We start from the raw sequence: 19,249 nt of genomic DNA, 5'->3' as shown, positions 1-19,249 counted from the left end.
ACAGACACCTCAGCTTGCCCTTTCCTCTGCAGACACTGATGTATGTTGCTCTGGAGGGTACCTGCTATGACCTCTGGCCCCACTTAGTGATAGGCCCCATAAGGCTGCCTTTGTAATGAGGGCATATCATATGTATCTATCAGCAGTAAGATACCAAGATAACAATTCTTTAATAATAAGTGTTATTTCTTTTATTCCCTCTGCATCCTGAAGCATGTACTCCTTTTCTTTCACCTTTCGTAGGCAAGTTTCTCACCCTTGAAGAGCTCTCCTTTGGCTTTGCATTGGTAGCAAAGAGTTCAACTTGCAGCAAATAGTACCTTACTGCATGAATATCCATTTGGAGTCAGGGGATTGTTAAACTGAGACATCTCCGTTCTCTTTGGCCTGGCCATTCCCTCCCAAGCAAGCAGAGAACTATGTTGATAGGTGGTATTTTGCACCCATTTCGCCCAAGTGCTGGTGAAAGCATGATGTGCAAAGTGGCGAAAGATCCAGGCTGGATAATGACCAGTTCTAGCACATTTGCACCTCAGGTGCATGTATATCAGTAAGACTTAACTGGAATAAAAGATGGTAGGATTTTCTCAGCCTCAGAACTTTTGCTTGTATTATCAGCTCTCAGCAATATTATCTGCTTTTATCAGGCTCCCATTGACTGGGCTTTTTTCTAATTACATGAAGAGTGGATGAAGTCCTATTAAGTTGTCTGTGACTAGGAAAAGAATTACTGCACTGCTACTTTCAGTCCTCACTGGATTGTAAAAAATCAAGGCATTCAGAGTTTAGTGAAGCTCTACCTCGCACATCAAAACAGAAAGAGGAAAATTCCTGCTGTTACATTATCATGCAAGCATCCAATTCCATCCTTCCGCACTGTGGAGACATGCACAACATGCAGGAAAGTCTTAAATATCTTTGTTAAGATGCCCAACAGGACAACCCAAAAGGATGTGTAACTTACGTGTATTGTTCATTACAAACGTGATTAGTGTGTATATATATAATAGATGTGTTATTAAAGCACAGTGGGCTCTTCGAAGTTTGCAAGTTTGTTATGGATTGATTTATTCATGAAATGCTTTGTTTCTATGACAACTTTATTGGTTTGCCTGTGGTCTAAATACATATAGGCATGGCAGGAATTCCAAAGTACAAAACAAATTACACACTACCACCTGAATGGCTTGGTGCCCTTAGGGAATGTACAGAAATAGTCCACAATGAGGGCAGAAATCACCATAGACTTTGCCAGTATGAGAAGGCTTGCTTAATAAAGAAAAATGCTTAAAGGTCCTACACAGCTTCTAGCTCTGCAATAAAAGGGAAGGGATGGAACGGAAGAAAGGAATCTCTCAGGAAAACATAAAAGGCACCCAGACCCCAGCTGCAGAGATAGTAGCATATTCAAGAAAAAGCCACAGATCAAACACCGGCACTCTCTCCCACAAATAATAGAGCTTGGGAGAAGCTATTAATATTCATAACAGATCTAGAGCTACAAAGAAACTGGAGAGCTATTGTTTAGTAAGAAATTAGTGTGAAAGTGTAGGGCATTAGTTGATAAAAGGATAGGGAGGCTCATCGGGACAACACAAAATGGGATCAGAGCAGAAAGTCAATAAGTGGATCAAATGACAAAAGGACAATTTCTAGAACACAAGAGCAATAATTAAGACAAGGGCTTGGAAGATGACAACTGTTATGGAGGTCTGAGACCTAAACAGGGTAATAACATGTTTTAAAGCACAGTAAGTGCAATATAGCAGGCTTTCTGTGACTGATCCCCATGACATGGCACTCTCCAACACAGCATCCTAAACTATGGTAAAATCATGGTGCTTTGGCTGCTTCTGTCCTGTGTGTTACAAAGCTCTTTAGGAAATGAGAAGCAAGACCAGGGGAGTCTGTGAACCAGGCTCTCCTGCTCCATCACCCACAACCTGTGTGCTATTCAAAGCCATAAACATCAGAAGAAGCTGACAGCACACTTCCATTACAAAAGTGAGTTTTCTGGCAGTTTTTTTAAATCTAAACAAAGCTGCCCTGCATTCTGGATTGCATGGAGCAAATGAGCATGGGAGTTTCAAAGGGAGGAAGAATCACCGAGCATCCACTGCCTAGCCTGAAAGCCAGCACGCAAATACCTTCCATTAGAGCAACCCATGGCAAGCGCAAGTCTTTGCTTGGTTAACCACACTGCCCCACCAGCTCTTCTGCCTCCATGAGGGTCCTGTGCTGTGTTGGAGGTGACAATCCTTCTATGCTCACTTGGCTCAGAGCAATAGCTTGGTTGTTGGGGTGTTGTTCATTGAAGCGATGCTGATTCCACCTCTTAGCATGGAGTGTGCAGAGACTCGGGAGTGGGATGGGTACATCTGGCAGCAGAGCAGGCTTAAGGATGCAGTTGCCTCCCTCGTGCTGCAGTGAAGCCAAGCTGCAAAGCCAACAGGGTTCAGTCACTAAGATTTGGCTTAATAATGACTTCCAGATGGTGCTTTAGCCAAATAACCTTTTCTCATTCATTAACTAGGTAAACTCTGAAAGGCGACCAGGCTGACGCTAACAACAAGGACATGAGAGCCAGGGTCCTGAGTCCAGAAAGCACAGGGAGAAGAAAACAAAGGTAGTGAGATGCGAAGCCGTGCATGGCTCTGTGCTGGGCAGGCACTGCCACTCTCTAAGTGCCTGAGCCTTTTGACTAATGTGACATGGAAGCACTAATAAAATAAAAAGCTTCTCCAATTAGTGCATACTCTCTATTATTTCTGACTTGTGTTCTGACCCCGTCCCTTCCATACTCCTAATTGCCTGTGCTGCACTAAGTGACATCGCACTTTGAGCCGTAGTCTCCTGCAAGCGAATTATCTGTCTCAGCCTCCATGATTGATCTGAAATGGCTCTTACTGCAGATGTGTATTTACAACCTATGGAATATTTACAGGGATAGGCTTCAGAGGGAGGGAATGGTTACCTCTTTGGACAGAGAGCCTTATCCTCAGCTGGGTGTCCTTTGGTGTCACGCTTGCTTCACACATATATTCAAATTCACATGTATTTTTCAAAGTGATCCCAGAGCAAATCATTATACACATACCACATGTAGTTACAATGGGCAAGAGAAAGGGTTTGCTGTTGTCATTCTGTTCACTGACTGCTCTCCTGCCTTTGTGAAAGCCATACATAAATAAAGGAAGTATTTGCGGTGGCATTCTTGTGCATTCTCAAAGAAAACCTGAACCAGAAAGCCAGAAAATAGCTTTAAATGATTTCTTTTTCATGATAGTGTGCTGCTTTAGACATTTTTGGTGTCTTTTGGGGACACTTCTAGCCATTAGGTATTTTGGCCTTTTCTGTAGACAAAAAGGTCTACCTACCAAATCTCTCAATTAAGGTTTCCTTCCCCACCTCATTTTAACATGCTCCTTGCTTAAGGGGTATTAAAACTTCAAGTGACCTCTTGCTTTGGATGAAGTATGGCCATGTCCCAGAGCTGTGGTTCATAGTAAGCAATGGAAACTCAAGCCTCTAGCAGTTATCAACAAGAAAGCCATCTTTACCCTGTGGGGCTTTTTTTAAGGCTGGGAATTAGCCTTGGGAGAGAAAGGAGAGTTGACATCAGTCAAGTAGCTCCTGACTGCACCAAACCTTTGGAGTCTGAGAAACTGAAGCCTTTGCTGCTGTGCTGAATGAAAAAGGGGTTTGGTTGGTTTTTCTTTTTGCCTCAGTTTCAGTATCTAGTTTCAGGGTTGTTCTTTCTGTTGTTTAATTTTTCTTACTGGCTTAACCCTTCTCTGGTGCGAATAATACATTTTCAATTCAGCTTTCATTTGAAGAAAGCATGTAGGCTGGACAGGGGGGCAGTGTATCCCTCAAGGCTGACTTAAGCTAAGGCAGGGAGCCAACAGTAGCCCTAAATCTCCCTTAATGAACCAGTGGAGGCTTCACTCAGCACTTCTGAAGGATCTGCTGGCTTTCCAGCACTGTTCCCAAGAACCACAGCAGAGGAGTGACGGTGAGGAGACAGCAGGGCAAGGACACGCTTTGCACCAGGTATTTGGCTTCCAGAACAACCCCAGGAGCCAAGATACATGGCCAGAGCCATCTGGTGTTGGACGCAAGGGAGATGGGCAGCCCCGCAGTGCAAGTACCACTCTGCTTGTTTGTTCAACTTCTTTGCTCTTCTCCTTTTCAGGCGTAGGGAAATTTCTGGAGCACCCATCACAGGTGGATCTCCAGCAGCCAAGTGAGTTTATGGTTCACATATGGTATAATCAAAATAGTTCTGGTTGTACCATATCAGCACTGCTCCTGGTATCTGGTGCATGTGCTTCAGTAAAGAGTAGCTTTTAACAGACCCACTTGGCAGTGAATTTACAAACACTTTCCAGAAGTCCTTCCTTCCTCCCTTCCCTCTCATGAATGCTTTTAGGGCTCTTTTTGAATGTTATCTGAGCTGCATAGGAAAATGTCATAGTTCATCCCATAACTAACCACAATATTTAATTATTTAGTGATGCCCATAAAACAAGTGTAACAAAGGGAAAACTGCTCTGAACTTTCTTGACACTGTATTCAGCAAATATTGCTCTTTATCTGACATGCCATCATTTACTCGCTCAGCCCTCGGAGAACAGCGGGATGGCTGAACTATCGATAGAGCAGAAGAAAAATCATAGCAAGGAAAGTAAATTCTGACATTTTGAAACTAATGGTGTAGTTCGTCGATGCCTCATATTCAATGAGAAATCTAGAGGGAAGAGCTTAATGCACCTCTTAAAGTCTCCGTTGCAGTCCTAGTTTGTGTGATGTCATATTTATGCATGTATAAGGATGTCGTATGATCTGATGTGATGAGTTTATGCAGACAATACACACACATTCAGATGCTTAATAAAACTGCTTCTGTTCACTGCCTCTCAGGGGCTGGGCTTGCATGTGTCTGCATATGCATGCATACAGAAGGGTTATGAACAGATACCCTTTTTCATTAAGCGAGTGACATTTTCATGCTGTTGCAGCATCTATCTGTCTTCTTTCTGGCAAAGCTGTGTGCCTTTCAGTCAGCATCTGACTAAAGATCAATGAGAGAAAGCTTTTTGAAGGTGCTTTCAGGTCCTGCGGCAAGGGAGATGATCAGAAAGCTGCCATAAGCTTTGGACCCACTTGACAAATGAGGAACTGTTTTGGCGCTCTGTAAACTGCTGTCACATCAGTTAGAAACACTAATTAGAACTACTTTGCTGTTGAAAGTGTCCAGTGCATTAAATACCACTTCTGCTTATTGCAATTAGCTTATCCATTGACTTACACTTCATACCCACAAGACTATCAAAGATGGAAATGCATAAGGGAGGTTTTAATAATTGATGAGGGAAATTAGAACTGAATGGCAAAGAGTTTTTGCCTGCTACGCTTTGACTTTTCCTTCTTGCAGACCATGAAGCTCACATGTGAAATGAGCTCCTCTGTTTTGTCTGGCTGGACAAGAGTCACCAACCAACGATGCCCAGGTATGCAAGCATCGGATTGACAGCTTTGTCTCAGTGATGTGGAGATCAAGTGATGTGGGTCGCTTCAGAGAAGCAACTGGACACCCTGGTACACAGTGTGTAAAGCAAGATAACTTTATGCTCTCCCTGTATTGTTATCCAAAATGATTCTTACTATTGATAAAGCAGCAAGACTTTGTTAAATAATCTATACCATGTGGAGTTCAGAAGAGGGGGTTGTGAGTTTTAATGCGCTTTCTTTCCTTCACAGGGCACATTAATAGGGGGCAGAATCTAGTAAAACCAAAAAGCTAAGTTGTTTGTAGAGACTGACAACTTCCTAGTTTTGTTTTAGAGTTTGTGAGTCTGTAGTGTTTTAACATGCCTTAGGAGCAAGAAAAGGAAGCAAAAATGTTCTCATGCCATAAGACAACAGTGGCCCAGCCATTAAGGATGCTCTAATTCTACATTGTACACAGATGGCTTTAGCTGAGAGGAAAGAATATAGCTCTAAATAGGTGGCTTGCAATCTAGCACACAATATAGTCATGAGGCTGCATTGCTCCCCTGCACTTGTTACCTTGGTCTAGGCACTCACTCTTTCTGCTCAGGTTCCCACTGATAATGGTAGTCTTTAGTTTAGTTGCCAGGGTGTTAAGGAAGAGCAGGGCTTGTAATTTGGCTTAAATATGAGATAGCAATCTTACCACCACTTGTATTTCTCAAGAGCTGCAAGAGCTGTAATGATTCTCTCCTTAAGTGATATTTTTTGTTCTTAAACCTTGTTTTGCTCTTTGGGACCAGCTCAAAGGCTGCCTGTGTTCTGCTCCTCAGATATCAGTAACCTAGGATTGTAATGCACATTTAAAAGAAGCAGACAGGAAAGATAAAGCTTCAATGGGACAATTTCATCTGAATGCTCTTAAAAATCACCATTAATGATCCGACTGAGTACAAGAAACTTCCCGTTTTCCAATTCCTAAATAATTTTAACAAAGGCATAAACATATATACACTCACCCAAATGCAAGTATAAATTACAATGGGAAATGGTCTGGGTCTTTGAGTATATTTACAAGTTTGGGTTTCTTCTTTAGGAAAGAAAAGAGGAGAATTAAATGGCAAGATTTCAGGCCATACCATGAGCCTCCTCAGTCTACTCCTATCCAAAACCAGTGTCCTCATTCCAGTTTTGATGTCTGTAACTGGGAGAAGGGAGAGAACTGGTTTGTTTTAATTAGATGCATTTGAAAGCCAAAGTTGGTGCAAAATCAAACCTCAGCCTGACTGCGGCTTAGAGCAGATCAGCTCTTTGTCCCTGGAGCAAGCTGTAAGTACTCCTTTGAGTGGCCTTGCTGTTCTCGCTTCCATAGCAGGAATGTGATTGAGACATTACTTCTTCCAGAAACCCACTGCAATATTGAGGATTTCTGGCCATTATGGATGTAAAGACCCGACCTATGGAACACTTCTGAGGTTCAGCTGTGACTTTACCACTGTAAAGATGCTGGTGGAGCCAAGGGGCACTGTCTGTGAAGGAGGAGCATTGTCCCAGCCTGCAGCTTTACTTCCCTTCCTTCCTAATTGTCTGCTGCCTTCTTTTAAGTCTGGTAACCTTAAACCAGAGGGAAAAAAAAAGAGGATTATTTTTAAGCACGATGAAATTTAACTTGTAATCGCTGTTTCCACAGCAGCCAATTGAGAGGTAAGAGCAGAGCTTTACCAAGCAGCTCCTAATCTCCAAGATTTACAGATGTTTGCAAATGAGCAGGAAATCAGGGCCACAATGACCTGGCTGTGGTGCAAGTGCAACACATGCTCACTAGCTACACTAAAGACAATGCTCCTAGTAAATTTTGCATCACCTGCACAACTTTGATGCTTGTGTCAGGTTTCACTCAATGTTAGTAGGACCATGCATTGTGTTTAATATCAGTTATGGTATCCATCTGCTTAAGACAGGGTGTCAGAATAGATTCCATTGCTGGCAAGTTTCGACACGGAAACAGTAACTTATGCACTGACTGTTTCCCTGGAGGTTTTGTGCTCGTGTAAAACCAGACATTTAGAATAAAAGCAGTATTAGTTTAACTTTCACATGAAACTGCTAAAAATCCCTGTCAGAAACCAGCACTTCTGATGTCTGGTGCTGTAGGATGGGCATCACAGCGCTGCTCTTTTCTCTGGCAATATTTTAACAGTCAGCACTGATTTTGCTTTTTCCTTTCTTTAAAGTCCCTCTGTTGTAGCTGGCCAAAATTCTTCAGTTCTAAGAAGGGTTCTGGTTTTTCTCTTCCACACAAAGTAAGTAAAAACATGCTGTCAGGTATGTGGTACCTACCAAAAGCATCCCCTGGCAAGAAATGTGCCATATGATAGAGTTCAGCCCCTGCTCAGCTGTTTGCTCACAGCCCCGAGCACAGGAATGCTTGGTTTACTGTCCATTGTGTCTTGGTGATGCAGTTACAGCATGCTGGCTGCTGAAGGCCAAATCTTAACCGTGTTTGGGCTCATAAGGACTGATTCAGAGCTGCTCTGGGGTGAACATGGTGTTTTCTGTACCAGAACATCAGTGATGTGATTCAAATTCACACGTTTCTCAGAGTGATCCCAGAGCAAATCATTATACACATACGACATGTAGTTACAATGGGCAAGAGAAAGGGTTTGCTGTTGTCATTCTGTTCACTGATTGCTCTCCTGCCTTTGTGTGGGCCACACATAAATAAGGGAAGTATTGGCAGTGGCATTCTTGTGCATTCTCAAAGAAAACCTGAACAAGAAAGTTAGAAAATAGCTTTAAATGATTCCTTTTTTCACGATACCAGAGACTTTTTTGTGCTGCTTTAGACATTTCTGGTGCCTTTTTGGGGGTAGAAGACTTCTAGCCACTAGGTATTTTGGCCTTTTCTGTAGACAAAAAGGTCTGCCTACCAAATCTCTCAATTAAGATTTCCTTCCCCACCCCATTTTAACATGCTCCTTGCTTGAGAGGCATTGTAACTTCAAGTGACCTCTTGCTTTGGGTAAAGTATGACCGTGTTCCTGAGCTGCTTTAGAGAAGGGGGAGCTGTGGCCATGCAGGTTTGTGCCTGATGGGGGGTGCCTGGGTGCGTCCTGTTTTAGGGGGCAGGATGGGTTTAGGGGAACCTCTCCAGGGCAGGTTCCCCTCTTGATTGTCCCCAGGACTTGCTATAGGGTGTTGCTGGGCATCCTATCCCTTCTTCTGCCCCAGCAGCCAGTGGGATTTGGCTATTTTTGGTGCTGAGGAGGAGAAGCTATGCAGGAAGGTTATTTTCACTCTGACAGAAAACAGGGCAACATATGAGCTTTGGTTCATTTAACCAATGTATGTATTAAAACTCCTGACAGAGGCATATGTGGTTAAAGCAGCCCCGTTGAATGCAGTTGGCTTGGGAGGCAAAGGCTGCTCCTAAATTAGAACTGGGCTGGAGGCAAGTTGGTTTTCGATCTGAATTATTAGGCAACCAAATTCTTTGTCTCAGCTTTCATTGCCTGAGAAATGCTCTTGTGAAGTCTGGTTGGACTTAGTCCCTTAAAACTTCTGTAGATGGCAAAACTCCAGTGAACACGTTCAAATGGTATTTGAAAATAAATATGGGGTATATAAAAATACTTGATAAGCAGCTGAGCAGGAGAAAACTCTAAGAAAAATTGCTATTGTGTAAAGATATATAGTTGCAGCAATAGACTGATATCCAGTAATTTACTACTCCGAAGTTCTAAAAAGCAGATGACTGCAAAGTGTTTGCTAAACCATTCTTTTTCATCTGACATGTGGTTGGATTATGTGAACTGACTCACCATTTAAATGGGGCTACTGAGATTGGTGTGTTATTGATTCAGACAATCCTTGACCTCAGGGATAACACTTGCTCTAACAGAGGAAACGGGCTTTTAGGCTGGAATTCTCCATCTCTCTCTGCATGTCTGTTATTTGACAATACTGAAAACAAAAAGATTAGGGAAGCAAAGCAGGAGTTAATACCAGTGGAGCCAAGCGGCTTTCCCTGGGCTGTTGCTACTCATGAAATAGTGCTGGTGTTCTCCAGAAGAGAAATCCGGAGGTGCTGAGACTTTAGTCCTATGGAGTCCATTTTTCACCCTGGCTGCTTTGCATGTGTGTATATGCACATGTGCATATGAACATATCCACGTCTCAAAGTGCTGATGACTGACACCTTGGTGTTATGCTCTGAGATAGCCCAACTATACACCATGCAAGGACTGCATTCAAGCCTAAAATAGGAGCTTAGTCTCCATAGGCTCCCTGTAGAGTCAGTGGAGAGGTACAAGCTCTTCCACAAGGCAATTTAGAGCAGGTACCTATGGAAGGAGCCGCCTATGCTCACTGTGTGCCAGGGAGACCAGGTCTCCCCGAAATGGCACTTAGAGTGGCACCGGGGGTGTTCACAGAGCAATAAGTGCTATTGGTTCATAATGTCACAGTGCCCTCTGCAAGAGCTGCGTTGCTGCTGGGGAGGGAAACGTGGAATGCAGAGAAGGGGCCTGTCTGTTCAGAGTGTTGGGAAAGGAGGGCAGCAGCCCAGGTTGGCTCCACAGGAGCCTGTGGGGCTCAGACAAAAGCTGGTGGACATGGTCCAGGATGGCTTCTGGACCCTGCACACAGAGTAAGTGAAGGAGGGAGAGAGTTTTGTGTATGTGTGTGTGGTGGGAGTTCTTGTTTTATTTGTGTGCTGGGGTTTATTACTCCCGTCCTTGTGCAGAACACAAACATTCTGGGTCGCTGAGGAGGGAATTATGGCTAGGATGCACAGGCGAAAGAAGAGGATGCCTGGGATATGGGATTCTTAGGAGGTTTGGATGCTTCGGGTTTTTCTGCATAGCTCAGGAGGAGCTTTGTCCAGAATTTGTCAAAGACAAAGCTATCAGAGGGCACTTGTCGGGATGCCTTCAGGACCTTTTCTTTGCAGAGAAACCTCAACATAACAGATGAGTAACACAGCAGACTGATCACAGTCTTCACTTCAGACCTGCACTTTAAGTTTCTGACGATATCTTCCCTAGGCCTGTCTGTAGTCCCGGTACTGTGTGTACATTCCCAACCTGCCATTCATCACATGCCTAACAGTTGTCAATCTCCAGATATTAAGCAGATAGCCTGGCACTTGCCCAACAGGTACTGCATGATATCGCAGCTGCTGAACAAGTGCTTCATCAAAACATTTCTGGCTTTTTATCAGCTATTTCAAATCCCAGGTTGCAAATCAGTTGCTTCCTTTTTAGTTACATGGAAGCAAAACAAGATGCACCTGAATGCTTTTAGAAACAATTACTTCTAATACTATTTACCAATGCAAACACCCCTCCATCCTCAATCCTTCCTCTGTAGACTGTAACTCACTCCTTTCTTACTCTTTCATATGCAAACACTATGTTATAATCTCTGAGCACGTCAGATAAAAGTAGAATCTGATGTATTAAGAATGAAAATATTCTTCTTAATAAAAATATGGGTTACCATGGGATTTTTCCTAGAATTATACTATACTCAATATGATTAAGAGCCTCAGAACTGGTCTCTGAAAGCCTTATTATTCTGATCAAAGTGAAAATCCCATTTTTCTATGCCCGTATGCAGGTTGAAGAATGATCTCCTTGTATCTGTAGTATTTCCTAGGCACAAAATTTCACTAAAATCATTTGGGGAAAGGGCAACTGGCAATGTCTCAGCGTTGATCTTCCTGTAGTCTCTCTTCCTGTACTGCTATTGAAACAAGACGCAGAGGGAGCTGGTCTTTGGGAGCCTGAAATTTCACCCCAGGAACAGTATTGTGAGAAGAAATCCCTTTGTAGCTGCATGGAGTGGAATGATGTGGTCTCTTCTTGCAGAGCAGCAGCTGTGTGTTCACACTAAATGGCTGGTAATTCCATAGTGGAATGGCTGGTAGTTCCATAGTGGGATGAAGTCGAACATGGAGCCCTGTGTGATCCGTGTATACTAGCCTTTGGAGATATTTCCTTTCCATTTTCAGACAGCTCCAAGCCATTTGCTGATTCTTGGAAGGTTTCCTAAAGCTGTGAATCAGAAAACATTTGTGTGAGATGCTGATAGTATCAAATGGGTTACATACAGTAAGCTTCATTTGCTTTTATATGTTTAGGTGATAGTCTACTAGTGCCAAATGGTAGCAACCAAACAACATATCAAAACTGGGTATGATGTGGATGCCAGGAAATGCCAAGCATGCAAAAACCTTCCTTTTCTCTTAGGACCCAGAACTCTCACTGTACTGATACATGTCATAAAAGAGGCCTGCTCCTGCCCCAAAAATGTAATGGTCGTGTCCTACTGAGATCTGTAACTTAAATCAGGGTACAGTCAGAGAGCATGGCTTAAATGTGGGGCTTTCTTCCAGCAGCAGAAGAAATCCAGTAAAGTTTCCACAATTATTCCTAGATGGATCGACATAGTGCAAAATAGCGCACAGGTCATGAGTCATATCGAAGCCGAGTCCATGCTGACAGAGAATTTCCTCATTTCCTATGAGCTAGATTATTTTGTCTTAAATTGTGGACACCAAATAAAATGAGTTTAGCCTTTGCCTTTGTTGCTGAACGTGGCAAAAGGAGCTGTGAGTAATGGAGCAAACAGAGCAATCTGTTCCAGAGCCCCCGTGAAATCTTCCATTGTTTGGGGAACAAATCAGCCCATTCTCTGCATGAAAGGGGAAGTCACGCTTGGGAACTTGATTTGTTACAATGATCTTCTTTAATGCATTGCACTACTAGGGACATTCTTGCTGCTCTTGGGGTCCTTTGTGTGCTTTGTCTCAGGTTTGTTTTCTTGCCAGGGAATTGAAATACGTCTGTGTGTAAGGAAGTCAATCTTTGATTCTTTTTAGCCCAGAAGTGTGCCTGCTACCATGCTTCAGGTCACAGGCAGCGTTCCCAGTGGCACAGAACCAGGGTGTGAAAGGTCTGCTAATGATTTTACCCCATCTTCTTATTGCAGTGTGAAGTTTCACCTGAAAATTAAGAGCTTTGGGGGAGCTCGGAGCAGTGTTTGGAAGGGCACGGCTTCCACCACACTCACATGGTTGCTAGATTGGAGGTGGTTGGATACTTCCTCTAACCTGAGACATGACTAAGAAATATCTAACTTGTGAGTTCGTGTGATTTAATCAGTACTAACCTGAATACCCCGTCTTCCCCAAGATCTGGTTTTACAGGGATTTTCCTTCCTGGACCATGTACCCCAAAAATCCCAGGTGTCCTCTCTGGAGGCTGAAACTGGCTCCTGAGCTGGTCTTGCTGAGTCTAATTCCTTTATAGCTTTAAAAAGGCTCAGAAATGCACCTGAGATGCTGCTGCTGCTGGGGAAGGGGTTAATTTTGCCCTGTTTTTTCTTAGTTTACTCTTAATTTTCTCTTTGCTCCTCAGAGGAATGTGGGCTCAGCTTACAAGGAGTTAGGACCAGGCTAGGTTCTCTTTTTAGACAAAAGCCTGAAATTCCATGGAAGGATTTTACCCCTTTCGTCTGCTTTATCTGCCATTAGAAGGAGTGGCTGAGTTTCAGCAGCAGGTCTATTGCAGAAGTAGAAACAAGCTCTAAAGCTTGACTCTGGATCCTGATTTCCTCCAAAGCCTGTGCTGAAATTCAGACATAGGCTGGCATAACGAGTGCTGCTTAGAAATAATGCCATGCAGAGATTTCTGGGCTAAAGTTTGGTGTTAATCTCATGAAGTGCTGTCTGTGGGGTGTTGTTTCAGGGGTCATTCAGCAGCGTCTCGCCACAGAGAAGAGCACTATTGAACTCCTTGGAAAAGCTATGAAATTTCATACACTGGTTGCAACCCCAGGAGACTAATCCAGCCCCAAACACTATCACTCTTAGATTTGTGTTTCACTCAAGAAGTCATGAAGCAATCTATTTTGCCAGGGGAAAAGGGAAAAAAAAATAGAAAATCATTATTTTATCATCCTGAGTACTTTCCATGTATCACAAATGCCTGAGATCTTTGAGAAATCTCTCAGTTGTGCAGAAAAGCATTACACTGGCTGGGAACTCAGCCTTTCTTTGGGTATTTCTGCTTGTCATTTTTACTTACATACAAATATTAATGAAGACCTAAATGTGCCCTTTTCCTATTGCCCTTTATGTGTTTGATAAAGATGGCTCATAATCCTACAGCTGTCTTTTCCCCACTTTAAAAGGTTCTGGCTTCTTATTGCTGTCAGGATAATGCTGCATCATTCCACCTAACCACCAATAAATAGAAATGCAGAGCCATGACTTCTATTTGAAAGCATGCAGGCTCCTTTGTACTGTTTCTGTATATATAAATCTATCTTCCAACTTGTAGCTGTAGTACAACATCTGAATTAAATCATGACTTATTCTTTCTATTAAAGCTGTGTTGTCCTTGCCATTATTCCCTTTTCCAGTAAACTAATACAATGAAAAATTGATTCTAGCTGTATTGGACTGCAGCAAAATAACAAAAGATGATTGTTACATTATCAAAGCCCTCTCTGCTTCCATAGTATAGGAATCGAAACCACCTGCCTTTATCTTCTCAATCAATATTGCACCTGAGTCACATTTTCTTGGAAAACACTTTAAAGGTGTCCACTGTATGTTATTTAGATTTAACAGATGCATTATTCAGGCTGTCTTCATTTGTTTTGATTACCTGAGATTGCTCTGCCATCCCGGTGAGTTATATAAAGCCTGATATTAAATGCCACGCTAGACTAGTGTGTCAGTAACAATATCAGATGACTTCTCTTATGTGAAGCAGTGTGACAGCCGAACAAGTACACTGGGTGAAATGTATGTAGAAAACTTGTGCTCAACAGGGACAGTTCATTGCGTGCTGCTCCCTGCCTAAAAGGCAGAGCAGGGCAGAGGGCTTCAGTTAATGGTTGCTAGGACAAAATGACCTCACTGGGAACAGATTTGGGGAGAGCAAGAGCGGACATTAGAGTCTGCATTTCCAGAAAGGATGAGCCTGTGTTGGATGCCTAAACCTGTCAGCTGGGCTTTACAGCCTTGATTTTTAATATTGTTAACAGGCAATGCTTAAGAGCAGCTAATTTACTGCATGTCTCGGTAGCAGTCTGAAACTATCGGGCAGCTAGTAAGAACAGAGAAATAAATGTGCAGCTCTAGAGGCACGGCCATCATTTCAACGTGTGCATTTGCATATTCCAGCTAATGCCTGAAGTCAGATGCCTAAAATTAGTAGATTTATTTGGATGTGTGGAAATAATTGTAATTTGTTTCACAGCAATCAATTTGTGCTGCTTTGATTTCCCTTTCTACAGAATTAAATTATTAAGGGGCAAATATGATTTTCGAGAGACTTTTTATCATTCCCTCTGCTTGAAGTTTTGTCAAGTTTGACATTCCACAACCCAACATGCAGCCACGAGTAATAAATATTAAAAACCTGCAATCAAATAGAAAACAAATTAAGGATGAGGAATGCAAAGAAATGATGGACAGCAGGATAGTACCTTGCCAGGAAATGTCATCTTAATAGGGGCCTCTTCGCTTTATCCACTGCTTATCGGCATCGTTTCTGGGTGGCAATGCTGGTCTGAGTGAGGAGGCTGTGCCTCACAGGCTTTGTATAGGGCCATGTATGGAGGGCAGGGAGCAGGATGAAGGGTTGAGCCATAGTGTGACCCCACTTGCAGCACTGTGTACAGTGTTGGTGTCCTCAACATAAGAAGGACATGGAACTGTTGGAGCAAGTCCAGGGGAGGCCATGAGGACGACTGGGAGATGAGGCGCTAGCACAGCTGTCCTGGGCAATCATGGAGATAACACCATCTGAGGTTCACCTTGGCTTAGATGAGATCATGAGTGCCAGCAAGCCTATATCAAGTGTTTTCAACCTTCAACCAGCAGTACCGCTTTGGTACCTTGGCTTTCTCAGCTCTGCTGCCAGGGCAGCTTTGCTGGTGGCATTTTGGAGCTTCTATTTCTGATCCTAGCCAGCATGAAGGGAAGAACAAGAAATTAAGTGAGAAAAGCATGCTGGGCTTGGGTAAAGGTTATTTCCATTGGAAGTGGACCTCTGAGCACCCCTCCCTCTGCATGTCTTATCTCCTGTACACAGCTGCATGCATTTGCTGCCATGAGTGCTCAACAGGCTCTGCCTGCACCATGGGGTGGTGGGAAGGGGCTTTATACCTGGGTCTGTGAGAACCTGCAGTCCTGCTGTCTGCAGAAATGATCTGCTAAGCTGCTGCTTAGCTCCAGGCCTTAATGCATTCATATTTCCCTGTAAATATAACTACCAGCTGAACTAAAATTTGAGCTTATGATGGGATTCTGGCTTTCATTAAGAAGTTTTGTACCTATTTAAAAAATATATGCAGGAGCATGTTCTGATTATTTTAGGAACCTATGCAAATGTATTGATTTGCAGTAGGAAAAGCTCACTGTGATGTGTAAATTAAGCCATTTAAATCATCCTGTTTGGTAACTGAAGCCCCAGCTCTGTTTGCTCCATGGGTTAATACCCTATTACCCACCAGAGTTTTATAGTTGCACTTGTGGTCATTGCTGGCCTAGCTAGCTGTGCCCTTGGTTGTCTTTACTAGCAGAAAACCCTCCCACTGCTTGGGCTAGGTTTTGGTTGTTGCTGTTTTATGGTGGCCCAAGGTGTGCCAGCTGCCTCATCAGCCTCAATAGGCAAGGACATGGTGGCCTTGTGTTGGTGGCAGCAGCCATGCCAAGCTCTGCTGTTGATTGCTACAGATGCCTTAAACACATATTTCTCAGCAGGCAGAGTTTTCACCTAAATACTTCTGCAAAGCACCATTAGGGATATATTCTGTTTCACTCTCACCCTGAGTCAACAGTGGGGCAGATGTAATTGAAGATTAGACAGACCCTAAATTTTTTTCATGTCCTTGACATGAACGTTTAGAGGCTGCTTTAAGGATAGACCAAAGGATATATTAACACATAAATCCTGCAGATCATTGTATTAGTTCTCAGGCAAGCACATACATGAAAGGGTGCTCAGGGATTGGAACAGGCAGTGCTGGAGTCACCATCCCTGCAAGTGTTCACACACTGTGTAGACAGGGCCCTCAGTGCCATGGGTTAGTGGTGGCCTTGGCAGGGCTGGGGAACGGTTGGACTGGATGAGCTTAAAGGGCTTTTTCAGCCTGGTTGGTTCTATGGACATACAACCTGTGATACTTGTTATACCAGAGCTGGGCAACTGAAGTACATAGGTGTTCTTGGAAACATTTGTAGATACATGGGGTTGAGGTCTGAGATAACGTAAGAGTTCCCAGGAAACCCTAGCTTGGGGTCTACCCTGAAAAGGGATGCTGCAAAAAATAACACATTAGATAAATGATGTTCCTTTAACAGGTTCTCTTAATCAAAAAGTTGAGATGAACATTTTCTCTGGTGCATTGGCTTTTCCCTTCACCCATGTTTGATGTTACTGTCATTTAAGCTTTCACCAGATTCTTCTCAAATCTGTTTTTTTCTTAGCAGTAGAAGAGAATCACTCAGTAATCGAGGGATTATTCAATGCAGAAATAGTGGATACAACATCCATCAAGGCAAAACCACCCTGACTTTTGAAAGTCTTGCACACAATGCATGTGGTATTTGCCCATTTAAACAACTACAGGTTTCTGGGTCAACAGCCCATTGTTTGAGCCCACTGGTACTACGTAGCTCAAACCCATAACAGTCCTGGTAGGCAATGTTGCATCCTTTCAGGGCAAATACAATGTCCTAAAAATTCCAGATGAAACTGGGAAGAAAACCTCAACAAAACATTAAATGTAAATGTGAAGATGCATGTTTTAGTTCTCACATTTTACAAATGTAAGAGGTGCTGAATTTTACTGACAGTTTTCTTGGCAGCAAGTGAATGCCAAAGATGCACATGCAAATATTTGTCAGAACTGAATTTTTGATTTTGCATGCAGAAGGATTGCTCCAGAAGTGCTGGCATAGTCACTTGCTCACAGAAGAAAAGCAGTGTCATGGAGCACGTCTGGCCAATCCCAGGAAAACTCTGTATTTTCAATTTTAAATATTCTGATTAATCCATAGAGTAAAAAAAAAGTAAAATATAGTGAAAAGAAAGTCACTGAATATATTTGAATAACAACTAAATTCAAGATGGTGTGATTGGCTTATATATATTCCCTGAGCAAGGAGAGACAAAATTAATCAGATAAATTATTCATTTTGAATTATTTGTTCAGCTCTGTTTTTACAAGTGGAGGCCTAATACCACTGTCTGGATTCTGCAGTTCACTACCAAAACTCTCCTCTCATGTGTCCTATTATCCTGCCGGCCACTGCTTCGGGTCTGACTTCTTCACAGGTGAGCACTGCATTTGCTCAGAGGGCTATTGTCTATGAAAGAGTTGCTAAAAGCAATTAGGCCTTGAGTAGCATTGAAAGTCTTAACGTGCTCGTTGACCAAAAGGCATTAGAAATGTAATGTTGCCCATTTCTACTAAATCATTGCAACACAAATAGCTGCTCTGCCTTGGCCTTTGATCAGAATTAGATTCAGGTTAGAGTGCACTAGCACACGTACCCCGAGAAGCACTCAGCCCTGCTGTCCTAATTGCACCCCAGATATCTAGACTGTATTTAGAGGATTTAATGGCTCTACTACCAAAAGTCTGTTAGCCTTTATTGCATTTATTTTCAGGAGAAAAACTAATCATTGTGTTCTCTGAGATAAATACAGTAATTAAAATATAATTCTTCTTTCTTTGATAGCAGTGTGATATATGGTACTCGTCTGCAGTCTTGTTCCAAGCTCATACAGGAGGGGGAGGAGAAAGTTGAACTATTTAAGCACACATCACTCTTCTGACATTAATAATTAGAACCATGGAATTAACTGGGTTGGAAAAGACCTTTAAGATCATCAAGTCCAACCATTACCCAGCACTGCCAAGGCCACCACTAACCCATGTCACCAGTGTCCTCATCATCGTTTGTGAACAGTTCCAGGGATGGTGATTCCACCAGTGCCCTGGGCAGTGATTCTATGGACAAATGGTGGAATGACAATCGATGCTGCAGCACAGTCTTGCTGAGGGGAATTTGAAGTAGCAAATGATATGCCCCTGCTCCAAACCTGTGTGTGAGCCTCAGGGCTTTGCTCAGCCCCGGTACTCATGTCCCACTGCCCAGGCAGTGGCTCTGTGGGTCAGCCCCAGCCTGGGCAGAGGTCAGGGCTGGTGCAGGGGAGGGTTGTGATGGGACCTGTGAAACCTGGAGCAGTATGGTGGGCTCACTTCGTAAAAGCCACCAGATGATTGCGAATTTCATTGCCAAACCTGCCTGTATTTGAAATGCGAAAATACAGGAATGTAAGTGGCACTGTCAGCTCCCGAAAAATCACATCTTCTGCAGTCTGCAATACTTGTTCTGTTCCATATGTGGGGGGATTTTTGTGCAATGTTCCAGGCAGAAAGTGAAAAACTCTGCGGTGTACTGGCACGATGAAGCTATCTTGCATGAATGCAGTGCATTCCACTTAAAGTGACTTGCAGAAGTGGAAATATTATCCCCATTTTGCTGATGAAGAAACTGAAGCCCAGCGTTTCCTTTGAGTCGCATCCAGCGAGCACGGATAAAGCCAAGAATGAATGTGCTGACACGCAGGATTTCCCACTGCCACCAGACAGGTTGTCTCCACTGGGAATGTTTCATTCTGACTTTTATAGTCATCTCCCTGATTAAAGTAACATCTTACTAACC

The sequence above is a fragment of the Pezoporus occidentalis genome, unplaced genomic scaffold (assembly GCF_034315485.1).
Source record: "Pezoporus occidentalis ecotype Australia unplaced genomic scaffold, CSIRO_AGI_Poc_V1 ctg94, whole genome shotgun sequence".
NCBI lineage: Eukaryota > Metazoa > Chordata > Aves > Psittaciformes > Psittacidae > Pezoporus > Pezoporus occidentalis.
The sequence above is the reverse complement of the archived record's forward strand: the minus strand, read 5'-3'. Positions refer to the sequence as shown.